Source organism: Oncorhynchus keta, unplaced genomic scaffold (genome assembly GCF_023373465.1).
Source record: "Oncorhynchus keta strain PuntledgeMale-10-30-2019 unplaced genomic scaffold, Oket_V2 Un_scaffold_3076_pilon_pilon, whole genome shotgun sequence".
Classification (NCBI taxonomy): Eukaryota; Metazoa; Chordata; class Actinopteri; order Salmoniformes; family Salmonidae; genus Oncorhynchus; species Oncorhynchus keta.
In genome coordinates this window covers 158967-172681 of record NW_026290911.1, presented here as the reverse complement: position 1 = coordinate 172681, position 13715 = coordinate 158967, and the positions used below count along the sequence as shown (strand labels likewise).

The 13715-nt window shown below is 44.0% G+C and overlaps 18 non-coding genes across 18 annotated transcripts; all 18 read right to left on the bottom strand.

Moving 5' to 3' along the window:
* Positions 1–1194: 1194 nt before the first annotated feature.
* On the bottom strand, positions 1195–1267 carry trnak-cuu (transfer RNA lysine (anticodon CUU)). The gene has a single exon. It is a non-coding gene; the product is annotated as a tRNA-Lys (tRNA).
* Positions 1268–1686: 419 nt separating this feature from the next.
* Positions 1687–1759, bottom strand: trnak-cuu (transfer RNA lysine (anticodon CUU)). The gene has a single exon. It is a non-coding gene; the product is annotated as a tRNA-Lys (tRNA).
* A 1496-nt stretch (positions 1760–3255) lies between these two features.
* Positions 3256–3328, bottom strand: trnak-cuu (transfer RNA lysine (anticodon CUU)). Its single transcript has one exon. It is a non-coding gene; the product is annotated as a tRNA-Lys (tRNA).
* Positions 3329–3753: 425 nt separating this feature from the next.
* On the bottom strand, positions 3754–3826 carry trnak-cuu (transfer RNA lysine (anticodon CUU)). Its single transcript has one exon. It is a non-coding gene; the product is annotated as a tRNA-Lys (tRNA).
* A 908-nt stretch (positions 3827–4734) lies between these two features.
* On the bottom strand, positions 4735–4807 carry trnak-cuu (transfer RNA lysine (anticodon CUU)). The gene has a single exon. It is a non-coding gene; the product is annotated as a tRNA-Lys (tRNA).
* Positions 4808–7228: 2421 nt separating this feature from the next.
* trnak-cuu (transfer RNA lysine (anticodon CUU)) lies at positions 7229–7301 on the bottom strand. Its single transcript has one exon. It is a non-coding gene; the product is annotated as a tRNA-Lys (tRNA).
* Positions 7302–7724: 423 nt separating this feature from the next.
* On the bottom strand, positions 7725–7797 carry trnak-cuu (transfer RNA lysine (anticodon CUU)). Its single transcript has one exon. It is a non-coding gene; the product is annotated as a tRNA-Lys (tRNA).
* A 533-nt stretch (positions 7798–8330) lies between these two features.
* Positions 8331–8403, bottom strand: trnak-cuu (transfer RNA lysine (anticodon CUU)). Its single transcript has one exon. It is a non-coding gene; the product is annotated as a tRNA-Lys (tRNA).
* A 425-nt stretch (positions 8404–8828) lies between these two features.
* Positions 8829–8901, bottom strand: trnak-cuu (transfer RNA lysine (anticodon CUU)). The gene has a single exon. It is a non-coding gene; the product is annotated as a tRNA-Lys (tRNA).
* Positions 8902–9326: 425 nt separating this feature from the next.
* On the bottom strand, positions 9327–9399 carry trnak-cuu (transfer RNA lysine (anticodon CUU)). The gene has a single exon. It is a non-coding gene; the product is annotated as a tRNA-Lys (tRNA).
* A 423-nt stretch (positions 9400–9822) lies between these two features.
* trnak-cuu (transfer RNA lysine (anticodon CUU)) lies at positions 9823–9895 on the bottom strand. Its single transcript has one exon. It is a non-coding gene; the product is annotated as a tRNA-Lys (tRNA).
* Positions 9896–10320: 425 nt separating this feature from the next.
* On the bottom strand, positions 10321–10393 carry trnak-cuu (transfer RNA lysine (anticodon CUU)). The gene has a single exon. It is a non-coding gene; the product is annotated as a tRNA-Lys (tRNA).
* Positions 10394–10814: 421 nt separating this feature from the next.
* trnak-cuu (transfer RNA lysine (anticodon CUU)) lies at positions 10815–10887 on the bottom strand. The gene has a single exon. It is a non-coding gene; the product is annotated as a tRNA-Lys (tRNA).
* A 424-nt stretch (positions 10888–11311) lies between these two features.
* Positions 11312–11384, bottom strand: trnak-cuu (transfer RNA lysine (anticodon CUU)). The gene has a single exon. It is a non-coding gene; the product is annotated as a tRNA-Lys (tRNA).
* Positions 11385–11808: 424 nt separating this feature from the next.
* On the bottom strand, positions 11809–11881 carry trnak-cuu (transfer RNA lysine (anticodon CUU)). Its single transcript has one exon. It is a non-coding gene; the product is annotated as a tRNA-Lys (tRNA).
* A 425-nt stretch (positions 11882–12306) lies between these two features.
* On the bottom strand, positions 12307–12379 carry trnak-cuu (transfer RNA lysine (anticodon CUU)). Its single transcript has one exon. It is a non-coding gene; the product is annotated as a tRNA-Lys (tRNA).
* A 427-nt stretch (positions 12380–12806) lies between these two features.
* Positions 12807–12879, bottom strand: trnak-cuu (transfer RNA lysine (anticodon CUU)). Its single transcript has one exon. It is a non-coding gene; the product is annotated as a tRNA-Lys (tRNA).
* Positions 12880–13304: 425 nt separating this feature from the next.
* On the bottom strand, positions 13305–13377 carry trnak-cuu (transfer RNA lysine (anticodon CUU)). Its single transcript has one exon. It is a non-coding gene; the product is annotated as a tRNA-Lys (tRNA).
* Positions 13378–13715: the final 338 nt, after the last annotated feature.

Genomic DNA, 13715 nt, shown 5'->3' with positions numbered 1-13715 from the left:
TTAGCGTGTTGTACTTATACAGCAGTATACAGTAATTCGATGCGAAGGTTATGAGTTCAAGCCCCACCAGGAGCAAGTATTCTTCTTGAAGCCCTGCCTGTCTATTTCTATTCCGGAAAATGATAATTTATTCAATCCATTTAGGAGTACAAGTCATCGGTAATAGGTATGTCATTGAGATGACAGGTCAGAGTGCAGGCAGAGATAGAATACAAATTCATAGCCTTCTGTATCACCAGCTGTGCAGGGTGGCAAGCCTGCTCGAAATTCCAAGCAGATGGTTGTTTGCGATTGGTACTTCGGCAGAGTATAATCACCTAACGTGGGGCTCGAACCCACGACCCTGATGAGAAGGTTATGAGCCCAGTTTCTGCCAAAATATGGTGACCTGTGGTGCAATCTGTTAGCGTGTTGTACTTATACAGCAAGTTGTTTCGATGCGAAGGTTATCAAGCCCCACAGGAGCAAGTATTCTTCTTGAAGCCCTGCCTGTATTTCTTGTCCGGAAAATGATAATTTATTCAATCCATTTAGGAGTACAAGTCATCATGTCATTGAGATGACAGGTCAGAGTGCAGGCAGAGATAGAATACAAATTCATAGCCTTCTGTATCACCAGCAATGGTGCAAGCCTGCTGTTCCAAGAGGATGGTGTTTGCGTAGTTGGTGAGAAAATAATCACCCAACGTGGGGCTCGAACCCACGTGAGATTAAGAGTCTCATGCTCTACCGACTGAGCTAGCCAGGTAACCATTAGTGATTGTTTGGTTCAATCGTCAAAATATGGTGATCAGTGAGTGTTGTTGATGGATCCTGTGGTGCAATCTGTTAGCGTGTTGTACTTATACAGCAGTATACAGTAATTCAAAGGTTATGAGGAGCAAGTATCTTCTAAGCCCCTGCCTGTCATTTCTATTCCGGAAAATGATAATTTATTCAAGCCCCACCAGGAGCAAGTTTCTTCTTGAAGCCTCTGCCTGTCTATTTCTATCGGTGATAATTTATTCAATCCATTTAGTCAATTCATCGATGTAATAGGTATGTCATTGAGATGACAGGTCAGAGTGCAGGCAGAGATAGAATACAAATTCATAGCCTTCTGTATCACCAGCTGTGCAGGGTGGCAAGCCTGCTCGAAATTCCAAGCAGATGGTTGTTTGCGAAGTGAGTTGGTGCTTCGGCAGAGAAAATAATCACCTAACGTGGGGCTCGAACCCACGACCCTGAGATTAAGAGTCTCATGCTCTACCGACTGAGCTAGCCAGGTACCTCAATAGTGAGTTTGACTTGGTTCGAATATCGTACATCCCAGTTTCTGCAAAATATGGTGATCAGTGAGTGTTGTTGATGGATCCTGTGGTGCAATCTGTTAGCGTGTTGTACTTATACAGCAGTATACAGTAATTCGATGCGAAGGTTATGAGTTCAAGCCCCACCAGGAGCAAGTATTCTTCTTGAAGCCTCTGCCTGTCTATTTCTATTCCGGAAAATGATAATTTATTCAATCCATTTAGGAGTACAATTCATCGGTAATAGGGATGTCATTGAGATGACAGGTCAGAGTGCAGGCAGAGATAGAATACAAATTCATAGCCTTCTGTATCACCAGCTGTGCAGGGTGGCAAGCCTGCTCGAAATTCCAAGCAGATGGTTGTTTGTAAGTGAGTTGGTATTAGAGAAAATAATCACCTAACGTGGGGCTCGAACCCACGACCCTGAGATTAAGAGTCTCATGCTCTACCGACTGAGCTAGCCAGGTACAATAGTGAGCTTGACTTGGTTCGAATGGTTTCTGCAAAATATGGTGATCAGTGAGTGTTGTTGATGGATCCTGTGGTGCAATCTGTTAGCGTGTTGTACTTATACAGCAGTATACAGTAATTAGATTATGAGTTCAAGCCCCACCAGGAGCAAGTATTCTTCTTGAAGCCTCTGCCTGTCTATTTCTATTCCGGAAAATGATAATTTATTCAGTCCATTATGAGTTCAAACCCCACCAGGAGCAAGTGAAGCCTCTGCCTGTCTATTTCCAAAATGATAATTTATTCAATCCATTTAGCAATTCATCGGTAATAGGTATGTCATTGCAGGTCAGCCAGAGATAGAATACAAATTCATAGCCTTCTGTCACCAGCAATGCAGGGTGGCAAGCCTGCTCGAAATTCCAAGAGGATGGTTGAGCTTGGTGCTTCGGCAGAGAAAATAATCACCTAACGTGGGGCTTCGAACCCAACCCTGAGATTAAGAGTCTCATGCTCTACCGACTGAGACTTGTTGTCCCAGTTTCTGCAAAATATGGTGATCAGTGAGTGTTGTTGATGGATCCTGTGGTGCAATCTGTTAGCGTGTTGTACTTATACAGCAGTATACAGTAATTCGATGCGAAGGTTATGAGTTCAAGCCCCACCAGGAGCAAGTATTCTTCTTGAAGCCCTGCCTGTCTATTTCTATTCCGGAAAATGATAATTTATTCAATCCATTTAGGAGTACAATTCATCGGTAATAGGTATGTCATTGAGATGACAGGTCAGAGTGCAGGCAGAGATAGAATACAAATTCATAGCCTTCTGTATCACCAGCTGTGCAGGGTGGCAAGCCTGCTCGAAATTCCAAGAGGATGGTTGTTTGCGAAGTGAGTTGGTGCTTCGGCAGAGAAAATAATCACCTAGTGTACCCACGACCCTGAGTTAAGAGTCTCATGCTCTACCGACTGAGCTAGCCAGGTAAGTGATTGTGACTTGGTTCAATATCGTACATCCCAGTTTCTGCAAAATATGGTGATCAGTGAGTGTTGTTGATGGATCCTGTGGTGCAATCTGTTAGCGTGTTGTACTTATACAGCAGTATACAGTAATTCGATGCGAAGGTTATGAGTTCAAGCCCCACCAGGAGCAAGTATTCTTCTTGAAGCCTCTGCCTGTCTATTTCTTGTCCGGAAAATGCCCTTTAGCCATGTAATAGGTATGTCATTGAGATGACAGGTCAGAGCAAGTGGATTGACCTCTCCGGAGAAATGATCATTTAAGAGTCTCATGCTCTACACTGAGCTAGCCAGGTAACCATAGGGATGTCATTGAGATGACAGGTCAAAATATGAGTGCAGGAGAGATCCTGAATACAAATTCATAGCCTTCTGTATCACCAGCTGTGCAGGGTGGCAAGCCTGTCTATTTCTATTCCGGAAATTCCATTTAGGATGGTTGTCATTGAGATGACAGGTCAGAGTTGGTGCTTCATCGGCAGAGAAAATAAATTCACCTAACGTGGGGCTCGAACCCACGACCCTGAGATTAAGAGTCTCATGCTCTACCGACTGAGCTAGCCAGGTACCTCAATAGTGAGTTTGACTTGGTTCGAATATCGTACATCCCAGTTTCTGCAAAATATGGTGATCAGTGAGTGTTGTTGATGGATCCTGTGGTGCAATCTGTTAGCGTGTTGTACTTATACAGCAGTATACAGTAATTCGATGCAAAGGTTATGAGTTCAAGCCCCACCAGGAGCAAGTATTCTTCTTGAAGCCTCTGCCTGTCTATTTCTATTCCGGAAAATTATAATTTATTCAATCCATTTAGGAGTACAATTCATCGGTAATAGGTATGTCATTGAGATGACAGGTCGGAGTGCAGGCAGAGATAGAATACAAATTCATAGCCTTCTGTATCACCAGCAATGCAGGGTGGCAAGCCTGCTCGAAATTCCAAGCAGATGGTTGTTTGCGAAGTGAGTTGGTGCTTCGGCAGAGAAAATAATCACCTAACGTGGGGCTCGAACCCACGACCCTGAGATTAAGAGTCTCATGCTCTACCGACTGAGCTAGCCAGGTACCTCTAGTGAATATGACTTGGTTCGAATATCGTACATCCCAGTTTCTGCAAAATATGGTGATCAGTGAGTGTTGTTGATGGATCCTGTGGTGCAATCTGTTAGCGTGTTGTACTTATACAGCAGTATACAGTAATTCGATGCAAGGTTATGAGTTAAGCCCCACCAGAGTTCAAGCCCCACCAGGAGCAAGTATTCTTCTTGAAGCCTCTGCCTGTCTATTTCTATTCCCAAGGAAAATGATAATTTATTCAATCCATTTAGGAGTACAATTCATCGGTAATAGAATTGAGATGACAGGTCAGAGTGCAGGCAGAGATAAGCCAGAATACAAATTCATAGCCTTCTGTATCACCAGCTGTGCAGGGTGGCAAGCCTGCTCGAAATTCCAAGCAGATGGTTGTTTGCGAAGTGAGTTGGTGCTTCGGCAGAGAAAATAATCACCTAACGTGGGGCTTCATGCTCTACCGACTGAGCTAGCCAGGTACCTCATAGTGAGTTTGACTTGGTTCGAATATCGTACATCCCAGTTTCTGCAAAATATGGTGATCAGTGAGTGTTGTTGATGGATCCTGTGGTGCAATCTGTTAGCGTGTTGTACTTATACAGCAGTATACAGTAATTCGATGCAAGGTTATGAGTTCAAGCCCCACCAGGAGCAAGTATTCTTCTTGAAGCCTCTGCCTGTCTATTTCTATTCCGGAAAATGATAATTTATTCAATCCATTTAGGAGTACAATTCATCGGTAATAGGTATGTCATTGAGATGACAGGTCAGAGTGCAGGCAGAGATAGAATACAAATTCATAGCCTTCTGTATCACCAGCTGTGCAGGGTGGCAAGCCTGCTCGAAATTCCAAGAGGATGGTTGTTTGCGAAGTGAGTTGGTGCTTTGGCAGAGAAAATAATCACCTAACGTGGGGCTCGAACCCACGACCCTGAGATTAAGAGTCTCATGCTCTACCGACTGAGCTAGCCAGGTACCTCAATAGTGAGTTGACTTGGTTCGAATATCGTACATCCCAGTTTCTGCAAAATATGGTGATCAGTGAGTGTTGTTGATGGATCCTGTGGTGCAATCTGTTAGCGTGTTGTACTTATACAGCAGTATACAGTAATTCGATCGAAGGTTATGAGTTCAAGCCCCACCAGGTTAAGAGTTCAAGCCCCACCAGGAGCAAGTATTCTTCTTCAAGCCTTCTGTATCACCAGCTGTGCAGGGTGCCTGTTGAGTCAAGCCCCACCAGGAAAATATTTCTATTCCGGAAAATGATAATTTATTCAATCCATTTAGGAGTACAATTCTGCATTCTGCTCGAAGCAGATGGTTGTTTGCGAAGTGAGTTGGTACTTAGAGAAAATAATCACCTAACGTGGGGCTCAACCCACGACCCTGAGATTAAGAGTCTCATGCTCTACCGACTGAGCTAGCCAGGTACCTCAATAGTGATTTGACTTGGTTCGAATATCGTACATCCCAGTTTCTGCAAAATATGGTGATCAGTGAGTGTTGTTGATGGATCCTGTGGTGCAATCTGTTAGCGTGTTGTACTTATACAGCAGTATACAGTAATTCTGACAAGGTTATGAGTTCAAGCCCCACCAGGAGCAAGTATTCTTCTTGAAGCCTCTGCCTGTCTATTTCTATTCCGGAAAATGATAATTTATTCAATCCATTTAGGAGTACAATTCATCGGTAATAGGTATGTCATTGAGATGACAGGTCAGAGTCAGGCAGAGATAGAATACAAATTCATAGCCTTCTGTATCACCAGCTGCAGGGTGGCAAGCCTGCTCGAAATTCCAAGCAGATGGTTGTTTGCGAAGTGAGTTGGTGCTTTGGCAGAGAAAATAATCACCTAACGTGGGGCTCGAACCCACGACCCTGAGATTATCTCATGCTCTACCGACTCCCAGGTAACCATCTTGGTTCGAATATCGTACATCCCAGTTTCTGCAAAATATGGTGATCTGTCCTGTGGTGCAATCTGTTAGCGTGTTGTACTTATACAGCAGTATACAGTAATTCGATGCGAAGGTTATGAGTTCAAGCCCCACCAGGAGCAAGTATTCTTCTTGAAGCCCCTGCCTGTCTATTTCTTTCCGCGACAGTGACAGGTTGTCATTGAGATGACAGGTCAAATGCAGGCAGAGATAGAATACAAATTCAATCACCAGCTGTGCAGCCTGAGTGTTGTGATGCAAGCAGATGTGGGTACTTCGGCAGAGAAAATAATCACCTAACGTGGGGCTCGAACCCACGTGAGATTAAGAGTCTCATGCTCTACCGACTGAGCTAGCCAGGTCTTTTGACTTGGTTCGAATATCGTACATCCCAGTTTCTGCAAAATATGGTGATCCCTGTGGTGCAATCTGTTCGCGTGTTGTACTTATACAGCAGTATACAGCAATTAGATGACAAGGTTATGAGTTCAAGCCCCACCAGGAGCAAGTATTCTTCTTGAAGCCTCTGCCTGTCTATTTCTATTCCGGAAAATGATAATTTATTCAATCCATTTAGGAGTACAATTCATCGGTAATAGGTATGTCATTGAGATGACAGGTCAGAGTGCAGGCAGAGATAGAATACAAATTCATAGCCTTCTGTATCACCAGCTGTGCAGGGTGGCAAGCCTGCTCGAAATTCCAAGCAGATGGTTGTTTGCGAAGTGAGTTGGTGCTTCGGCAGAGAAAATAATCACCTAACGTGGGGCTCGAACCCACGACCCTGAGATTAAGAGTCTCATGCTCTACCGACTGAGCTGCCAGGTACCTCAATAGTGATTTGACTTGGTTCGAATATCGTACATCCCAGTTTCTGCAAAATATGGTGATCAGTGAGTGTTGTTGATGGATCCTGTGGTGCAATCTGTTAGCGTGTTGTACTTATACAGCAGTATACAGTAATTCGATGCGAAGGTTATGATTCAAGCCCCACCAGGAGCAAGTATTCTTCTTGAAGCCTCTGCCTGTCTATTTCTATTCCGGAAAATGATAATTTATTCAATCCATTTAGGAGTACAATTCATCCATTGAGATGACAGGTCAGAGTGCAGGCAGAGATAGAATACAAATTCATAGCCTTCTGTATCACCAGCTGATGGATCAGTTGGTGCTTTGCAAAAATAATCACCTAACGTGTTGAGATTAAGAGTCTCATGCTCTACCGAGTACTTATACAGCCTGTACTAATTGCCAGATTCAGTTTGCTGGAAAATGATAATTTATTCAATCCATTTCTTCTTGAGTCAGGCATTGAGATGACAGGTCAGAGTGCAGGCAGAGATAGAATACAAATTCATAGCCTTCTGTATCACCAGCTGTGCAGGGTGGCAAGCCTGCTCGAAATTCCAAGCAGATGGTTGTTTGCGAAGTGAGTTGGTGCTTCGGCAGAGAAAATAATCACCTAACGTGGGGCTCGAACCCACGACCCTGAGATTAAGAGTCTCATGCTCTACCGACTGAGCTAGCCAGGTACCTCAATAGTGATTTGACTTGGTTCGAATATCGTACATCCCAGTTTCTGCAAAATATGGTGATCAGTGAGTGTTGTTGATGGATCCTGTGGTGCAATCTGTTAGCGTGTTGTACATACAGCAGTATACAGTAATTCGATGCGAAGGTTATGAGTTCAAGCCCCACCAGGAGCAAGTATTCTTCTTGAAGCCCCTGCCTGTCTATTTCTATTCCGGAAAACGATAATTTATTCAATCCATTTAGGAGTACAAGTCATCGGTAATAGGTATGTCATTGAGATGACAGGTCAGAGTGCAGGCAGAGATAGAATACAAATTCATAGCCTTCTGTATCACCAGCTGTGCAGGGTGGCAAGCCTGCTCGAAATTCCAAGCAGATGGTTGTTTGCGAAGTGAGTTGGTGCTTCGGCAGAGAAAATAATCACCCTAACGTGGGGCTCGAACCCACGACCCTGAGATTAAGAGTCTCATGCTCTACCGACTGAGCTAGCCAGGTACCTCAATAGTGAGTTTGACTTGGTTCGAATATCGTACATCCCAGTTTCTGCAAAATATGGTGATCAAGTGTTGTTGATGGATCCTGGGTGCAATCTGTTAGCGTGTTGTACTTATACAGCAGTGTTGTTATGAGTGGATCCCCACCAGGAGCCTGTGGGAAAAATGATAATTTATTCAATCCTTTAGAAACATCGGTAATAGGTATGTCATTGAGATGACTTATAATACAAATTCATAGCCTTCTGTATCACCAGCTGATAAGCCTGCTCGTAAGAGGATGGTTGTTTGCGAGGCGTAATCACCTAACGGGGCTGAACCCACGACCCTGAGATTAAGAGTCTCATGCTCTACCGAATGAGCTAGCCAGGTACAATAGTAAGTCATTGAGATGACAGGTCAGAGTGCAGGCAGAGATAGAATACAAATTCATAGCCTTCTGTATCACCAGCAATGCAGGGTGGCAAGCCTGCTCGAAATTCCAAGAGGATGGTTGTTTGCGAAGTGAGTTGGTGCTTCGGCAGAGAAAATAATCACCTAACGTGGGGCTCGAACCCACGACCCTGAGATTAAGAGTCTCATGCTCTACCGACTGAGCTAGCCAGGTACCTCAATAGTGAGTTTGACTTGGTTCGAATATCGTACATCCCAGTTTCTGCAAAATATGGTGATCAGTGAGTGTTGTTGATGGATCCTGTGGTGCAATCTGTTAGCGTGTTGTACTTATACAGCAGTATACAGTAATTCGATGCGAAGGTTATGAGTTCAAGCCCCACCAGGAGCAAGTATTCTTCTTGAAGCCCCTGCCTGTCTATTTCTATTCCGGAAAATGATAATTTATTCAATCCGTTTAGGAGTACAATTCATCGGTAATAGGTATGTCATTGAGATGACAGGTCAGAGTGCAGGCAGAGATAGAATACAAATTCATAGCCTTCTGTATCACCAGCTGTGCAGGGTGGCAAGCCTGCTCGAAATTCCAAGCAGATGGTTGTTTGCGAAGTGAGTTGGTACTTCGGCAGAGAAAATAATCACCTAACGTGGGGCTCGAACCCACGACCCTGAGATTAAGAGTCTCATGCTCTACCGACTGAGCTAGCCAGGTACCTCAATAGTGAGTTTGACTTGGTTCGAATATCGTACATCCCAGTTTCTGCAAAATATGGTGATCAGTGAGTGTTGTTGATGGATCCTGTGGTGCAATCTGTTAGCGTGTTGTACTTATACAGCAGTATACAGTAATTCGATGCGAAGGTTATGAGTTCAAGCCCCACCAGGAGCAAGTATTCTTCTTGAAGCCTCTGCCTGTCTATTTCTATTCCGGAAAATGATAATTTATTCAATCCATTTAGGAGTACAATTCATCGGTAATAGGGATGTCATTGAGATGACAGGTCAGAGTGCAGGCAGAGATAGAATACAAATTCATAGCCTTCTGTATCACCAGCAATGCAGGGTGGCAAGCCTGCTCGAAATTCCAAGAGGATGGTTGTTTGCGAAGTGAGTTGGTGCTTTGGCAGAGAAAATAAACACCCAACGTGGGGCTCGAACCCACGACCCTGAGATTAAGAGTCTCATGCTCTACCGACTGAGCTAGCCAGGTAACCATTAGTGAGTTTGACTTGGTTCGAATATCGTACATCCCAGTTTCTGCAAAATATGGTGATCAGTGAGTGTTGTTGATGGATCCTGTGGTGCAATCTGTTAGCGTGTTGTACTTATACAGCAGTATACAGTAATTGCGATGCGGGTTTTGAGTTCAAGCCCCACCAGGAGCAAGTATTCTTCTTGAAGCCCCTGCCTGTCTATTTCTATTCCGGAAAATGATAATTTATTCAATCCGTTTAGGAGTACAATTCATCGGTAATAGGTATGTCATTGAGATGACAGGTCAGAGTGCAGGCAGAGATAGAATACAAATTCATAGCCTTCTGTATCACCAGCTGTGCAGGGTGGCAAGCCTGCTCGAAATTCCAAGCAGATGGTTGTTTGCGAAGTGAGTTGGTACTTCGGCAGAGAAAATAATCACCTAACGTGGGGCTCGAACCCACGACCCTGAGATTAAGAGTCTCATGCTCTACCGACTGAGCTAGCCAGGTACCTCAATAGTGAGTTTGACTTGGTTCGAATATCGTACATCCCAGTTTCTGCAAAATATGGTGATCAGTGAGTGTTGTTGATGGATCCTGTGGTGCAATCTGTTAGCGTGTTGTACTTATACAGCAGTATACAGTAATTTGATGCGAAGGTTATGAGTTCAAGCCCCACCAGGAGCAAGTATTCTTCTTGAAGCCTCTGCCTGGCTATTTCTATTCCGGAAAATGATAATTTATTCAATCCATTTAGGAGTACAATTCATCGGTAATAGGGATGTCATTGAGATGACAGGTCAGAGTGCAGGCAGAGATAGAATACAAATTCATAGCCTTCTGTATCACCAGCAATGCAGGGTGGCAAGCCTGCTCGAAATTCCAAGAGGATGGTTGTTTGCGAAGTGAGTTGGTGCTTTGGCAGAGAAAATAAACACCCAACGTGGGGCTCGAACCCACGACCCTGAGATTAAGAGTCTCATGCTCTACCGACTGAGCTAGCCAGGTAACCATTAGTGCTTGACTTGGTTCGAATATCGTACATCCCAGTTTCTGCAAAATATGGTGATCAGTGAGTGTTGTTGATGGATCCTGTGGTGCAATCTGTTAGCGTGTTGTACTTATACAGCAGCATACAGTAATTTGATGCAAAGGTTATGAGTTCAAGCCCCACCAGGAGCAAGTATTCTTCTTGAAGCCCTGCCTGTCTATTTCTATTCCGGAAAATGATAATTTATTCAATCCATTTAGGAGTACAATTCATCGGTAATAGGTATGTCATTGAGATGACAGGTCAGAGTGCAGGCAGAGATAGAATACAAATTCATAGCCTTCTGTATCACCAGCTGTGCAGGGTGGCAAGCCTGCTCGAAATTCCAAGCAGATGGTTGTTTGCGAAGTGAGTTGGTACTTCGGCAGAGAAAATAATCACCTAACGTGGGGCTCGAACCCACGACCCTGAGATTAAGAGTCTCATGCTCTACCGACTGAGCTAGCCAGGTACCTCAATAGTGAGTTTGACTTGGTTCGAATATCGTACATCCCAGTTTCTGCAAAATATGGTGATCAGTGAGTGTTGTTGATGGATCCTGTGGTGCAATCTGTTAGCGTGTTGTACTTATACAGCAGTATACAGTAATTCGATGCGAAGGTTATGAGTTCAAGCCCCACCAGGAGCAAGTATTCTTCTTGAAGCCTCTGCCTGTCTATTTCTATTCCGGAAAATGATAATTTATTCAATCCATTTAGGAGTACAATTCATCGGTAATAGGTATGTCATTGAGATGACAGGTCAGAGTGCAGGCAGAGATAGAATACAAATTCATAGCCTTCTGTATCACCAGCTGTGCAGGGTGGCAAGCCTGCTCGAAATTCCAAGAGATGGTTGTTTGCGAAGTGAGTTGGTGCTTCGGCAGAGAAAATAATCACCTAACGTGGGGCTCGAACCCACGACCCTGAGATTAAGAGTCTCATGCTCTACCGACTGAGCTAGCCAGGTACCTCAATAGTGAGTTTGACTTGGTTCGAATATCGTACATCCCAGTTTCTGCAAAATATGGTGATCAGTGAGTGTTGTTGATGGATCCTGTGGTGCAATCTGTTAGCGTGTTGTACTTATACAGCAGTATACAGTAATTCGATGCGAAGGTTATGAGTTCAAGCCCCACCAGGAGCAAGTATTCTTCTTGAAGCCTCTGCCTGTCTATTTCTATTCCGGAAAATGATAATTTATTCAATCCATTTAGGAGTACAATTCATCGGTAATAGGTATGTCATTGAGATGACAGGTCAGAGTGCAGGCAGAGATAGAATACAAATTCATAGCCTTCTGTATCACCAGCTGTGCAGGGTGGCAAGCCTGCTCGAAATTCCAAGAGATGGTTGTTTGCGAAGTGAGTTGGTGCTTTGGCAGAGAAAATAATCACCTAACGTGGGGCTCGAACCCACGACCCTGAGATTAAGAGTCTCATGCTCTACCGACTGAGCTAGCCAGGTACCTCAATAGTGAGTTTGACTTGGTTCGAATATCGTACATCCCAGTTTCTGCAAAATATGGTGATCAGTGAGTGTTGTTGATGGATCCTGTGGTGCAATCTGTTAGCGTGTTGTACTTATACAGCAGTATACAGTAATTCGATGCGAAGGTTATGAGTTCAAGCCCCACCAGGAGCAAGTATTCTTCTTGAAGCCTCTGCCTGTCTATTTCTATTCCGGAAAATGATAATTTATTCAATCCATTTAGGAGTACAATTCATCGGTAATAGGGATGTCATTGAGATGACAGGTCAGAGTGCAGGCAGAGATAGAATACAAATTCATAGCCTTCTGTATCACCAGCAATGCAGGGTGGCAAGCCTGCTCGAAATTCCAAGCAGATGGTTGTTTGCGAAGTGAGTTGGTGCTTCGGCAGAGAAAATAATCACCTAACGTGGGGCTCGAACCCACGACCCTGAGATTAAGAGTCTCATGCTCTACCGACTGAGCTAGCCAGGTACCTCAATAGTGAGTTTGACTTGGTTCGAATATCGTACATCCCAGTTTCTGCAAAATATGGTGATCAGTGAGTGTTGTTGATGGATCCTGTGGTGCAATCTGTTAGCGTGTTGTACTTATACAGCAGTATACAGTAATTCGATGCACGAAGGTTATGAGTTCAAGCCCCACCAGGAGCAAGTATTCTTCTTGAAGCCTCTGCCTGTCTATTTCTATTCCGGAAAATTATAATTTATTCAATCCATTTAGGAGTACAATTCATCGGTAATAGGTATGTCATTGAGATGACAGGTCAGAGTGCAGGCAGAGATAGAATACAAATTCATAGCCTTCTGTATCACCAGCAATGCAGGGTGGCAAGCCTGCTCGAAATTCCAAGCAGATGGTTGTTTGCGAAGTGAGTTGGTGCTTCGGCAGAGAAAATAATCACCTAACGTGGGGCTCGAACCCACGACCCTGAGATTAAGAGTCTCATGCTCTACCGACTGAGCTAGCCAGGTACCTCAATAGTGAGTTTGACTTGGTTCGAATATCGTACATCCCAGTTTCTGCAAAATATGGTGATCAGTGAGTGTTGTTGATGGATCCTGTGGTGCAATCTGTTAGCGTGTTGTACTTATACAGCAGTATACAGTAATTCGATGCGAAGGTTATGAGTTCAAGCCCCACCAGGAGCAAGTATTCTTCTTGAAGCCCCTGCCTGTCTATTTCTATTCCGGAAAATGATAATTTATTCAATCCATTTAGGAGTACAATTCATCGGTAATAGGTATGTCATTGAGATGACAGGTCAGAGTGCAGGCAGAGATAGAATACAAATTCATAGCCTTCTGTATCACCAGCTGTGCAGGGTGGCAAGCCTGCTCGAAATTCCAAGCAGATGGTTGTTTGCGAAGTGAGTTGGTGCTTCGGCAGAGAAAATAATCACCTAACGTGGGGCTCGAACCCACGACCCTGAGATTAAGAGTCTCATGCTCTACCGACTGAGCTAGCCAGGTACCTCAATAGTGAGTTTGACTTGGTTCGAATATCGTACATCCCAGTTTCTGCAAAATATGGTGATCAGTGAGTGTTGTTGATGGATCCTGTGGTGCAATCTGTTAGCGTGTTGTACTTATACAGCAGTATACAGTAATTCGATGCGAAGGTTATGAGTTCAAGCCCCACCAGGAGCAAGTATTCTTCTTGAAGCCTCTGCCTGTCTATTTCTATTCCGGAAAATGATAATTTATTCAATCCATTTAGGAGTACAATTCATCGGTAATAGGGATGTCATTGAGATGACAGGTCAGAGTGCAGGCAGAGATAGAATACAAATTCATAGCCTTCTGTATCA